Genomic DNA, 14753 nt, shown 5'->3' with positions numbered 1-14753 from the left:
TACGTAGACGCAACAGAGATGATAAACACTCGGTTTAACTTGCCAATAATACCCACGTACATTACCCATAACCTCCATAGCTATAACCCATAATTTCCTTAGCTCTATCCCGCTTGAAAACCCATTTTGAAAGTGACACGCTCATGACTTCGTCGTAGTATTTTATGTATAATAATACTACTAATAATAATAATACTAATAATAATAATAATAATAATAATAATAATAATAATAATAATAATAATAATAATAATAATAATAATAATAATAATAATAATAATAATAATAATAATAATAATAATAATAATAATAATTAAATAAATAAATACAGAGTAAGATGGATGATATATGTGTAATCGAGCAAAAAAACGAATTCAATTTATAGACCTTTCCTGAAATCTGACCTCATGCGATCGCATGGGTTTTCAGTGCTTTTGCCATGCGATCGCATGGCTAGGCTGGACAACTCATTTCTGCTTTGTTTTCTAGTTCGTCGACATCAAATAGTGTTTTATTGTAGCAAATAATGTTACTGTAGCAAATAGTGTTTACTGTAGCAAATAGTGTTTTACTGTAGCAAAGTCGTTTTCACTGTAGCATTATAGCAAAGTCGTTTTCACTGTAGCAAATAGTGTTTTACTGTAGCAAAGTCGGTTTCACTGTAGCAAATAGTATTTTACTGTAGTAAAGTCGTTTTTACTTGTAAATCTTATAATATATATACATACATATAATTGTTCATGAATCGTCAAGAGTAGTCGATGGGTAATTGAATAGTTCAAAAATTTTGAGATTCAGTTTTACAGACTTTGCTTATCGTGTCGGAAACATTAAATCATATCGAGAATTTGGTTCAAAATAAGTCGAAATTTTCTGGCTCATCACACTAGACCCTTCGTACATTGTCGGTTCTAGACCATGCTAGTGTAGTCACCAAGCATATAAACTTCATACGTGCATGCTGAAGCACAACGGTTGTTGTAAGCTGTACCTCTGCTAAGTAAGGCCATGGAACCCGGTCAGTGTTGATTAATACAATGTACCATAACGCGGTCTCAAGCATTGCACCCCGCTTGAGGGATTCTTAGTTAATTAAGGAACTGTTTGTTTAGACACATAAAGGATTAGACCGTTAGGATAACCGAACGTGTTCATGGAAGTCAACATGACTTGGCCATGGTGTTGTTTATGGTTGAACTCTTTTTAAAGGGCCTAACTATCTTTTAAAACCAATCATTAACGAAAGCATTGAAACACATCACGTCTCTCAGATATGGTAAACCATGTATTCTATTATGCTTAAGAAAGTTTAGACCTTTGTGGAATGTTAATACGTCACCCAACCGAGTTGCTCAATTGGATGAGCCGTCTGAACGTGCATGCCTGTAGTCAGACTGCACGGGCGGTGAGGGTAAGGGACATTGCTGTATATTCAGAATCTTCAAACCTATCACAGTACCCAGTGACATGTCCAACGACAGGGGCGTTTAGGACCAGTGTAGTGAATACAAGGCCTCTGCCTATTCATGAGCCATCATTCTATAATCTCGGCAAAATAACTGATGAAATCATAGTATGCACTTACTTTAACCTTATCTGAATTACGAATTTTATCGCATTTACTTTATCTGTCTTATAAATTAGAAAATCCCAAAATTAGGTAATCACTACTCCTTCATAATTATCTTAAGTTTTAATATAGGTCGATTCTACTGATATCTCAAAAATACGACTCCAGGTCATATTTTCCTTACTCATACTAAGGAGTAGTATGATTTAGGCCCCACTAAATATAAATTTAAAACAGTCCCCCCTCTTGGTGGTTGATTCTGACGTGTTGCGACCTAACGACACCGCACAAATAAAACCGTTCGTTTCGGCCATATCAAGCGGCGCCAAAGTTGATGTATGATTAAAACACTATCTTTAAATTTAAACAAGAAAATACTATTAAACAATTATCACACAAATAGGCAAATAGTCCTAATCGTATAGTAAAGCTAATAGTAAGTCCAAGTTCATTCCATAGAGAGCGATTTAATTGAGATTCTGAAAACTAATAATTATCCTAAGTAAAGGGGGTTTTGAAAGTGTTTGGAATTAAACTACATATTGAACTAAAAGACATAAGAAAATAAGAGAAAAACGTGTTCACTTGATTGTTCAACCTTTGCCATGGATTATCCCATTCATTTGTCACATAACGATATTTTTATAAAAAACATAAAGTTTCATTTAAATCTCACAATCTTCATAAAACTTTCAATCAATCAAAGCTCATTGATATCGGCTAAAAAGTCACGTTTTTACCCCCGATATTGAGTTTCAAAAGCATAAAGTTCAAAACTTTGTCGGCAAAATAATCGCTTTTTCGGTTAAATTTGTAGATAAAATAATTATGAAGACGATGCAAAAAGAATCAAGAGAATCGGAGCTAAAACGAAGATTCTAGAGCGAAAACGGTGAAAGACAAGAAATCTACGATCCAGGGAACAGGCAGGCCAAACGGCTTTCCAATCGGCCTACCATTATGTAAAACGACTTGCCATCCGGCCTTGGCAAACGGGCATACAAACCGGCTTGCCCTTACAAACGGGCCTGGCAAACGGCCTGCCAAACGGCCTACCAGCCGTTTACCAGCCATTTTCCAACAAAAAATCTTACCTGCCAAACCCCCTGCCAAACCACCTGCCAAACCCCCTGCCAGGGGTTTTTCAGCAATTTAATTACAATTTTACCACCATGCATTTTCTATAAATGGGGACTTCATCCCACCATTTCAACACACACCTTTCTCACTTCTCTCTTTAAAACATCTCTCTATAGTCGCTCTCTAGTGATCTATAGGAGATTAGTTCTCTCTCTACTTTCTCTCTCTACTTTCTCTCTCTAGATTCTAGAGAGAGAAAAGTACAGAGATTAGAAAAATAATTATCTCTCTATTGTCGCTCTCTAGTGATCAATAGGAGAATAGTATGTAGTTAGTAGTAGAAGCTATCAAGCATTGTAACGCTATGGATATTATGAAGAAATACAAGTGTTATTCTGCTGACATTATTCGGTAATATCTATCCTTTTCTTTTGTTAATTTATTATAATACTCTTGTTGGATGTTTGTGATTTATTAATATTAGAAATGCTTGTTGCCATGATGTGTGAGTAATTGCTTGATTATTTGCCATAATTTAATAATGTTAGTTAGAGTTGATTATCGTTTCGTACTCGCTTTCTGTCTATGATATTAAACCTCGTTATTATCGTCCTTCCACCAATAAACGTGATTAAAACCTTTTATAAAGTCGACAATTATAAGGTAATTAATTATAAGTGTTTATACACTGGTCAAGGTATGAACCCATCAGAAATACTATAAAGTACATGGGGAATTACTGTAGGACCAGATTAAGACATTGGTCAAGAGTATAAGACTCGAGGAAATACTGTTACAAAAGTAGAGTACAGTGTTGATGTACTATAGGACCACTCAGGTATGGTCAAGGTTAGAAGCTATGGAACCACTTTAAGCCTAGTACATGGTGGATAACTAAGGGATTTATTGGGTAGATTTAAGTAAGGGCTGGTTTAAATCATAAATGGGTGTTTAATGTACTACAATACAAACTAAGCTTATAAATCTTTGAGGATGACTGAGAACTATCAGATGTTCTAATTTGTCTATAAACCCTTAGAGTTTACCAAACCATTGACAGAAAGGAATTCGAAACACAATCATAGCCACTCACTTGGGTGATATACTAAGGTGTTAAGAAAGGTTGGATATTATCTATATAAGGCTATGCAACTTTATTCGTGCGCCCAAGGTATGCATTGCATCCAAGATGGGCCGCTTATATCCTTAAACCGAATAAAGCGTCGGGAGTCGAGCATAGTCCATCCGATCAGAATCTTCAAAGCCTCATGACATGCTAATCGAGAAATCAATTAGTAGGGAATCTAGTGTTTACACCAAGGTATATCTATCCAATGAGTGTCTCGCAATTATCCCAACATTACGTTATCTTAAATCATGGTGAACCACGTCTTCTCTGTCCTTAGCTGTTGCATGCTAGCTACCTTATTTTAATTATATTGTTTTAATATCTTAAATACAAATATAAATCAAATCAACCCAACTATTATCTTTACATAATTTAATATTCCTGATAAAAATGGTGTCTAGAATAAACCGGTTGGACTTGGTTGTTGGATTTTCCGAACAGTCGCCAATTTATTGGGACCAAAAGGATCCTGCCTCTCCACACAAGGTGTACCTGACCACTAGTCTTGGATACTAAATTGTGTATAAACCCAATCTTAATTACTAAATTATCTTAATAAGCTTCATTTCAAATTCGACCGCTCAAGGAACGACCCTAGATCATATTTGCCCTTGCTAACCCATAGGAAGGAATAATAGATTTAGGCCCAGCATATATAAATTAAACAATCAACTTCTTCTGTTGATATCCTAAATTGACGTTTTGCGACCTAAAGATACTGCATAAATAAACCATCCGATTTGGGCATATCACTCATTCACGTAGACTCGCTTTAAAAGATTAACAATATGTTTTGAGTGAAATCATTGAGACTCGATCTTGAATTGAAATCACTTAAAATTCATAATCACAACAATCACTTGAAATGATTAACACCACAATGTTGACTAAAAACCCTTTTGAAACCAATCCAAATCAAAGACATAATCACTTGAAATCCCTTCACTTGAAATCCCTAATTTAGTTGTCTTGATCACCAAAGGTGTTGAAACACAAATTGAATAATATATCAAATCACTAAGATAGTTTAACAATCTATGGAGATCTAGCATCTAGCTTCACTAATCTTCAACTTGGATCATAAATTGAGCTTTGATCTTCATAGAATTATAAAGGGGACCATTTTAGGGATCCATTTTGGACCCCAATCACAGCTCCTTTGGGTCCTCTTATCCCCTTCCTTTTATACTGGGTCAAAATAAAAAAAAAATGTGGATTCAGCGTCGGTGCCCTGCACCAAAAAGTGGTGCTCAACACCAAAAAGTGGTGCTCCGAACCATAAAACTGATTTTCACTTGGTGCGCCGCACCTTCCTTACGGTGAGCCGCACTAAAAAGGTGGTGCTCCGCACCATTTCACTGATTCAACTTCTGATGTCAAATTTTCACTTTTTAGAGTAATGGTGCGCCGCTTTCAACCCCAGGTAAGCTGCACCTTAACTTGGAACATTATTTTCACTTCAAAACTTCACTTGGTTCATTTCTTACGATCAAGTTTTGATTCCTTTGCACAAATTTAGAATTTTGGACTATTTTTATATTGAACCATCTTCTAATCAACAAATAATCACTTTCGATCTCAAATCTCTTCAAAACTAAGCGAATTGAGAAGGATATTACGAGGATAAATATGTTTAATTCGAGCAATGTCAATAATACATCATCGGTTATCGTCTCACTTCGTTAACAATCACCACCATTTACAACAACCACACACATCTTGTCACAACTGGTTACTATAATAATTTTTGGTTGAAATTACACTATCATTCATAAGTGTATTCACTCTATTGTAATTTCGAAACAATATGAAATTTTGATCATTGTAACATTGTCTTTGTAATTGTATCATCTCAAGTTCACGATGTATTAGTTTCACAAAAACATCATGAGGGGAAAAAATATGATATAGTTGATACTTACTCATATGAAGATTCTACAAAGATGATAAAGACAAGACAAAGTTGCTTCACCAAAATGAAGATCAAAGCTTCCGCATCATCAAACTCTGATATATCATCAAAGAACAAGCTTCCGCATCACCAAACTCTGATACAAGCTCAAGAGTTTATCTTCAATCAAGCCTACCAATCAATCTTCCGCAACAACATTCTGATGTACTAGTCAAAACAACTTATTGTCCAATCAAGAGGGAGCAAGAGATAATGCATCAATTTAGGGGGAGCAAGAGAAGATTACACATCTCAAGCTTGGTCATTAAAGCTCTTTCTCATCAACAAATGAAATCAACTCAAATAAATTAATACATTTCTAGAAAACCAAGAAATATACAAAGACAAAGAGAATATTCAAAAGAAAAAGATTCTCAACAACACATCAACATGATACAAATCAACCTAACCATGATATCAACAAAGACAAGAACTTCCAAAAGGAGAAGTTTTCAACAAAGTTCAACAGCACATCAACAACACAATTTCTCATCACCAAAGCTTTAAAGATTATGAAATTCTCCAAAAGAAGAAATCTCAACATTTCAAGCTTTCAACTCAACAATTTTAAACAAGTCTTCTCCAAAATTCAAAGTAAAGAGATGATCAATATCAAATCATATCTAAGGAGGAGATTGTTAGGACTTTAAAGTAGATGTAATTTGATCTACAAGTGATGGAGTATAAATAACCACACTTAGGTTAGGTATTAGCCTAAGTCTCATAATCACACACCATCACACCTTGAAACACACACAAACACTCTCATCATGTAAACACCTTACCTCTATATTCTAACAAGTAACATAGCGAATCAATCAGATGCACATTCACATTCATCTTATATCATAGCAACAGTTTCATGTATACATACACGCATGCATTTATCATCATAGTAATTGTAAATCACGAATTAAGCAGAGATTTGTACCTTTCAAGTGGACCCAGTCAACCCGCAAACACTTTTAGTGTTTGTATTCTACAACAACAACAAAATGTATTGTTAAAGCAATTTATGATGTTTTGAGGATTCGATACTCATACACTTCAGATAACTTACAACACGTTTGACTTGTTTGATCAATCGTTTAACATAGCTCATTTAACCATTTAGAGATAAAACATAACTAAAATCAGGTAATTTGTAGATAATGGGACGAAAGTCCCAATTCTAAACACATCATAACCATTGAATCGTTAAATATGTACCTGTGTATGCTAGATTAGATACTTGATGTTGCTAGCCATAATGTGTGCTTTCTAGGTTGAGGATCCTCATCTTTCATAATGCCCACATTTGAGAAATTTTTTAACAATATGTGGTCAAAAAATCGTAACTGCAAAAATGCCCTCTGACCATGCACCACACACCATGCTTGCAAGTCGTGCGTGATGCGTGTTACCGATATTATCATCGAGAAAACCTAATTTTTTTGTGCAACACGCACCACGCACCAATAAACACGCTCTGTTTGTGGTGCTTGATGTGTGGTGGTTGTTGTTTGTTGTGCCAGAACTTTGAATGGCTGTATCTTTTGATTAGTAGCTATGATTTAGTCACCGTTTTTTTTAAATCAGCCTCAATGACCTTTAATTTTAACATATTTTGACCACTTATAACTTGTTATAGAATATTCTAGTTTGTGATTCGTCAAATATATCACCAATCTTGACTAAAAGTACATGAAACCCCTCAATCAATTTGAATTAACGTCACATTTCGTAAATCGAACGTTTTCTACGTTAATTCATAAATTGCAATATCAAGATCTTCAAAATTATTTTTGTCACTTCAAAAGCATTCCAACGGATATATCTCGAAACAATACACGATTTAAAAAACGGTGACTAAATCGAAGCTACGAGTCAAAAGATACGAGTATTCAAAGTTATGGCGCACCAGCACTGTGTGTGGTGCGCCAAAAAATAGGTTGTCTTGATGAAAATCTCAATAACACGTATCACGCACCAAACATCAAACACCAAGCATGATGAGTGGTGTGTGATCAGAGAATATTTTTACAATTACGATTTTTTGAAGATTATTAAACACTTTTATTAATGAGAGCATTTTGACCAATTTTTCTATTAACAATGGATTAGATGCAAAAAAATAAAAAATGGGCCCTACTGTTTTCGGCCCAAGTAAATGCTCGTCCGTTACTACTCCGTATCTCTGTTCAAATAAAAAACTACACTTTTTGTTAAGCATAATCACATAGATAAATCGGAGGGACTTGTAAGTAAGGATGGAAAAATGGATATTAAATTAAACCCTCGATATACTAAAAGTCATGCCTGATCACCCTCGATATAATCCTCCACCCGTGTTTTCCTGCTCCAAAACGACATTCTTCACCTCCCCTTATAAGCTTAAGATTTTCCACAACAATCAAATACGTAAACCTCACTGCCCTCTTCCTCTTTTCTAAACCTTTTTATCTTCTTCCAGAGACTTCCTATGACCCTATCATCTTCCCCATTAACCTAACCCTTCAACTGATGATTCTCAGCGGCAGCAACTTCCTGCAATTGAAGACCTAAACTATGCCGCCATCAACTTCCACATAAATCTATCTCTTCAACTGGCGATCCTAGACACGAAATAAAGTAGCTTCGCGCCTAAAATTGCTTCCAATTCAAGATCTAAACTCCATATTTAACGAAACCCCATCTGGTAATTCGTCTATTCACAATTCAAGTTGAAGCCAATAATCAAGGCTATTGTCCTTATCATCATTCCTTTAACACTTTTTGTTATGTTTCTGTAAAAAAAGAAACGAAATTAGTCGAATTTTACCATGTTTTTATGCGATTTTTTAAAAGTACCGAAACATAGATTTCAAATAGAATGATTTATGGGCATAACATCTATGAAACTTAGGTCCTGCTTCATTTATGATTTTACATTATGTATTTTTATTGATTAATTTAATTATTATTTTTAGAATAGTATGTAAGTATAACTGTATAAGTATGATTTGGTTTTGGTATTATGTCAAACTGCCGAAACAGAAAGAGATGTACACTTTTATAAAAGTGATTTATTAAATTAATTGTTGTTCTTAAAAAGTAGGTATATGTGTTTATTGATATTGTTTCAGGTAGTGTGCAAAGTTATATTTGAAGTTCAAGTTTTTGCTTTGTGTTTTCTCTTCTTTACGGTAGCCTACATTGTTGTTAATATTGTTTTGGTTTATTCATCTACAATTATCATTGCTCTTTTTGATTTATATCCCTTTTGTGCTTTTGTGTGTTGGATATGTTTTTGCACATATGTTTGTTGTATTTATAATAATAGAAAATTTTATTTCTTGGAAATTAGTCAACAAACAAGAAAATTCGAGCGTCTATACCCCTCTTCTGTAGCGTACAAGTTGCTGCCTTTGCCGCTGTAATTTTCAAGTCAAAAACAGCTGAATTGGGTCTCCAATTTGTTTGATTCTTATGTATTGTTAGGTTGTGTAAGCAGAATGATAGTAGTGACCTGCCTAAGTGCCTATAATTGCACTCAAAAAAAGTAATTCTATGTTTAATAATGCAGGTTTTTTGCTAAAAGCATGGCTTATTCCTCAAATACTTTTCGAGTTACAGTATTTTTATCTTCAGCTACTTCCTTTTGTTTCGTTTGTTTTGTCTTCATTGTTCTGATTTCGTTACTGTTTGCAGGTTTTTGTCTGGAAATACGGGTCGAACCTGCAGATGAAACACATGTTATGAGTGTTGCTTTTTTACGGTAATGTTCGTTTTTTTACCTTTGATGTTTGTTTTTCTTCTCTCTATTTGATTTGTCACTTTCAGCTTAGCTTATAGGTTTACTGATTGTGGTGTGCGATGGCATGTGTGTTCATTGAAGTCTTTATAGTAAACATTTAGGGAAAACTATCCTTTATGTGATCATAAGTTAGAGTTTAGTTGAAATTTACATTAGCTTTGAAGCTGAAAGTACTTAGGAATGGAAACATATATTCACATTTTATATTATTAGGTGAATAGGCCCCATTTACAATAGTCAGGCATTTATATATTCAGTCAATTTGTATGCTTCAACTTCATTGCTAGGTGGAAAACCAATAGTTCAATGACACAATATGACCTGTAGATACATTAGAGTACCCTGAACAGATAACTTATAATCATTGGAGACTTGATTTACAATCTAAAGTTCTTAATTTTTTAGGGGTTTAAGTAGTTGATTTGAAAGCCATTGTTGTCATTGTCACAGTAATTGAACATGTTAAAGGTGTAGTTAAAAATCACTTTAAACCCGTTGTCGTACCCGCTTATGTTCAAATTGTGTTAAACCGACTATCCCCGCCGCAACGCGGGGGCCGGACCGGACCTCGTTAATACTATTTTGACCGTTCAAGAAAAAAAATATTACTCCAAAATAGTTTATCTTATAGCAAACACACACTTTAGTTTTGCAAAGAGAGATTCGAACTCACAACTTTAAGGTAGATGATTTCCCTTAATATCGCTAGTAAATAATCCCTTAAGCCCTTTGATACTCTGAAATAGTTTTACTTTAAAGAAAAAACAAAGATCTAATCAATTACCTTTATATACTAATAGTCACTCAAATTTTTGTCGTGCTCTTCCTAAAAACCCACCAGACGACATCCTCTCCACTTACATAAAACCGCTCTCTCCTTAACTACATCTTATTTTGTTCCTTACCTACATCTTATTTTCTTCCCACACCGTTCTCTCCATCTACTTTTTATGCACCCTAGGGTTTTAACTCCTGATTCATTTGCTTCACAATTCAACCTGAATCAGACATAATGATCATTATTATGTGTAAATGTTTCTACATCTGATCGGCGGTCGTCAGATGCTAACACAGGCGGCGATGAGCGGCGGTGGTAGACGACAGCCTTCTGAGGTGGAGCAGATGGTCGGCAAGATGTTTTGATGGGAACAAAATTAGGGTTCCCCTGATTTATTTGAATCTACGGAACATTTGTGAGCAAATTAGGGTTTCGGTCGATTAATTAAGATTTGACGCAATTCGACTCCATTCGTTACAAAAAAATTGTGGTGCTTTTCTACGACATCCTTCTGCTGTTTTGTTATTTAGAATCGGATTGTCATCTCAAATGGTATTGTTATTTGCTTGATTTCGGGTTATTGAAACTCTAGAGAGAATTAAGAGGACAATGGGGGTAAAAGGTCTCTCTTTATCATTTGAAGTCGCATCTTCAGGTATGTAGTTTTCACAATTTTCATCTAATTTTTACTTAAATTAAAAGTTGTTAGTAAAACTAGAGTTTGTTTAAATATTGATTTGGTTTGGGTAACAAGGCGACAAAACTTACAAGATGATGATGTGCTAAAGAATTTATATAATTGGAAGTTTGATATTTGGGTAACAATTTCTGAATTCCAGTTGCTGAATTAGATATGAATTATTAAACTTTTGCATTGCTATTTATTGCATTTTGGTTGCGATTATATTTTATGAAGAGATCCTTTTTTACTATATGCTTACTACCTTTGTTATTTTCTCAAAAAAAGTGTTTAATTGCGCAATTTTTTTTTTCCAGTGATTTTTCAGTTTTTGCACATCTATCTCCTCCAAGTTTGATAAAATATCACACAAGTTTACAGCGGGTTTACGGAGAATCAAGACGAGATGGTCCCAGAGGACGTCATCATGAATTAACAGAGCAGAAAAACCAAGACATGAAAGAAGCTTTTTAGCTATTTGATACTGATGACAATGGTATAAACACATTAAAATTATGTTTTGTGATAAGCAAACAAATTTGAGACTGCTAAATGGTTAATTACAACCATCAGACACCTTATAATTTGATTTACACAAATTTCCTATATTTCTGTCATTTTTGGGAAAGTGCACGACTTTACCTTTTTGACTAATCTTAAAGATTAGTTTTGTATACTCATCTTTATGATCTCAGCTGTTGTAGGATGTGTTTTTGTTTTAATGAGTGGTTAATTAACCTTTAGTCTTCTATATTACTCCGTAACCTTTTAACATGTTGTGTATTAGCCAAAGTTTATGTTAAGTTCCAATGAAGATGAATATTTCACATGGAGGAGTGCATCTTTTATTCACCACTTGAGGTCAGCTGTTGTAAAATATGTATGTGTTAATGGGTGGTTGATTGATCTAAATGCTATAATATTAATGGGTCCATTTTTCTACATTTGTGTATCGGATAAAGGTTGTTCATTTCATTGTGTTGTATTTAACGTTGCTATCTTTAGAGTTTGGTTTAAACTTTGTCACATGTTCCTATTAGGCCAAAATGTTATAAAGTTAATTAATATGAACAAATTTGATCTGTAATTTATGTAAATTAAATTTGCAACTGTCTATTTTAATGGTTACTTCATCTTTGTAATACTAAAGGTTTTTGTTTTTGTAATCAATGTGTAGTTTTATTTTCCTCCAATATGCTGCATAAGCTTTGATTGTTGATGATGTGTTTTGTAGGTCGACGTTGGATTTTTTGCTTGCTTCTGTGGTATTTTCCCTTTAGCGGTGATTTCATATTTTATCTTTTGGTTCCCATTAATTTATTGCATACCTATTTTTGTTCTCTGTTTTGATTTATAGCATATCTGAATATGGTCTTTGGTATTTCATATTTGTTTGTAGACTGTTGTTATGAGGGTTTTTCATCTTAAGAATTTTGGAAATACAATATTTGTTTTTGGAGGTTTTTCTTTTATTTTTTTCTTCTAGAATAGCAATATTAACTTTGTCCGGCCGGAAGGAGCAGGGAGTGCTTTTCTCACTAGAGTTTGCAGAACGAAGTGTAGCTATCGATTTGTCGAAAAAGAATAATGTTTCTTGGTTATTAACTATATAAAGATAGAGAATGGCTAAAGGCTGGTGTATTGTTTAGGTTGAAAAAAGTATTTGAAGGTGTTGTTTTGTACTTTAGATGTCTGGTATTATTGCTTTTCCTCTACAATATATGCACGTAGTTGTTTATTCCAAGGCTGATGATGAAGGTCTATTACTATAGTTCTATAATGAGAAACAAAATCATCTCTAATGGTGCACATGCTGCCGGACAGCAATATTAACGCCGCCGCTGTTGTTATATGTACTTTTAGCAAAACTTTTTGGTGTCCTCTGCTTGCATATAGTCGTTATAATACACCTCGGTAACCATTTACTTATGTATTCATTTACAGGTTACGCTATGCTTTTGTAGACGTGTTTTTCACCATCGGTTTCTCTAGCAGTAATACATATCGCTTATTTCTCTGTCGTATGGCTTTAGGTTTTTGTTTCCCTATTTTGATTTCATTGTCGATTTATGTTTTGGATCTTAAAAGTTAGGGTTTTTCATTGGTTCATTGGTTGTTATTGATTTACGCAATTGATTTTTCAGCCCCATCATTTTTTGTCAAAGGGAGTCAAAACAATCTTACATATGGTCTTTTTGTCAAAGGTTGTAAAAAGACATAATTTGCTTCGTTATCCATTATTTTTGTGTTTTTTTGTATGCTTCACTGATGATGCTTTGTTCATACAATATTGAATATGTGCCTGTTTGATTGTGTTGTTATTATGGTCTCTTGATGTGCTATTGTTATCACTGTTTTAACTGTTGTTTATTAATACATTGCTAATATAATAGTCAGCTACTAACACCCTCAGCAACATGTGATGACAGCAGCTACACGTAATGACAGCAGATCCAATATCATCAAAGAGGAAAAACCAATCATGTCATCAAGGTCTTTCGGCTATGCTTTTCATCAATAATTTGTTAGTAATGGTTTGTCCATTTTTGGTTATACGCTTTTACGTATAAACTGCATCTTATTGTAATATGTAATGTTAAATCAAATTCACTCTATTTTAGCTCGGCGGCTGAATGCATTTGTGTAGCTTTATATAGTATGAATGAATTGCTATCTGATATCTCTTTTCGATTTGTTACTTGCTAATAAATTACTTTTGATTTTCTTTTTAGGTCAACTATATCTATAGGATTGAAATCATTCGTCAAATAGACGATGGATACTGGTGATCGGAGGGCTCAGCCATTGGCTGGTTCGCGTTAACAATCGTGAACAAGGTGTACGTATATTAATATCATATGAGCTGGGTCTAAAGCACCGATTGACCTGCAGTCATATTACGCTATCTGTAAGTGTTTGTTGCGTTTTTTTCGTTTATATTTGGTTTCATGATCGTAACCAAGTTTGATTTTTGCCATTTTCACTGATTACAAGGTTTTCATAACCAAGTTTGATTTTTTGCCATTCTCACTTAATACAATATTTTACGGTTTCGGTTATTAGTCTTTGTCACTGGGTAAAATGGGTTTCATAATGATTAAATATTATTGTTCATGTAAACTGGGTTAACGATACTTGACTTTTCCGATTTGAATATTGACCAACACAATCTAATACATGGCCAAACATCTATTACGCAGTTTCCGAATTAAGTATATTGATTTAACTATTTTTATTGCTACATACATAATATAAATGGATTTTCAGAACAATCAAAGGTGCTATATGATAAAATCAAAATTACTAACTCTGTTTTTATATATTTCATATGTATTTTTTATGATTTGGTTACATAACTAAGGCTTAGATTCCTACTATTGATGCTATCCTTAAAGATAGTGACATAATTAGTTATCTTGATACGGATTACTGATATTTCAGGTTTCCATCTTATATCTATATCGCTTGCAGTATGGTAATCAAAGTTTCGTCCTTGATGAGCAATATTACTCTACTAAGGTTCCTGTGAAAAAATGACTTTTACCCTTTGTAGTGCACTTCCTTTGGTGGTGCTTCAAGTATTGGTAAGCTGGTGGACTAACATCTCTATCTCTAGATGACATTGGGTCAGTTTTATTGTATGCAACTTTCAAGTTTATGCCCTTATCACACTTATATAAGTAAAAATTACCGAATCTCATATGCATTTTGGTGCATCAACATTTAGTATAACATCTACATATAGTTATTAATTTACATTTCATACCTAATACCTATGTGGTTGAAATTGT

The 14753-nt window shown here is 33.9% G+C and overlaps 1 long non-coding RNA gene across 1 annotated transcript; it reads left to right on the top strand.

Annotated features, from left to right (window-relative positions):
- The first annotated feature begins 10393 nt into the window (after positions 1 to 10393).
- Positions 10394 to 13622, top strand: LOC139886278 (uncharacterized). The gene is made up of 3 exons (XR_011772375.1): positions 10394 to 10938; positions 11280 to 11458; positions 12197 to 13622. It is a non-coding gene; the product is annotated as an uncharacterized lncRNA (long non-coding RNA).
- Positions 13623 to 14753: the final 1131 nt, after the last annotated feature.

The sequence above is a fragment of the Rutidosis leptorrhynchoides genome, chromosome 1 (genome assembly GCF_046630445.1).
Source record: "Rutidosis leptorrhynchoides isolate AG116_Rl617_1_P2 chromosome 1, CSIRO_AGI_Rlap_v1, whole genome shotgun sequence".
Taxonomy (NCBI): domain Eukaryota; kingdom Viridiplantae; phylum Streptophyta; class Magnoliopsida; order Asterales; family Asteraceae; genus Rutidosis; species Rutidosis leptorrhynchoides.
This window is presented reverse-complemented; position numbering and strand designations above follow the sequence as displayed.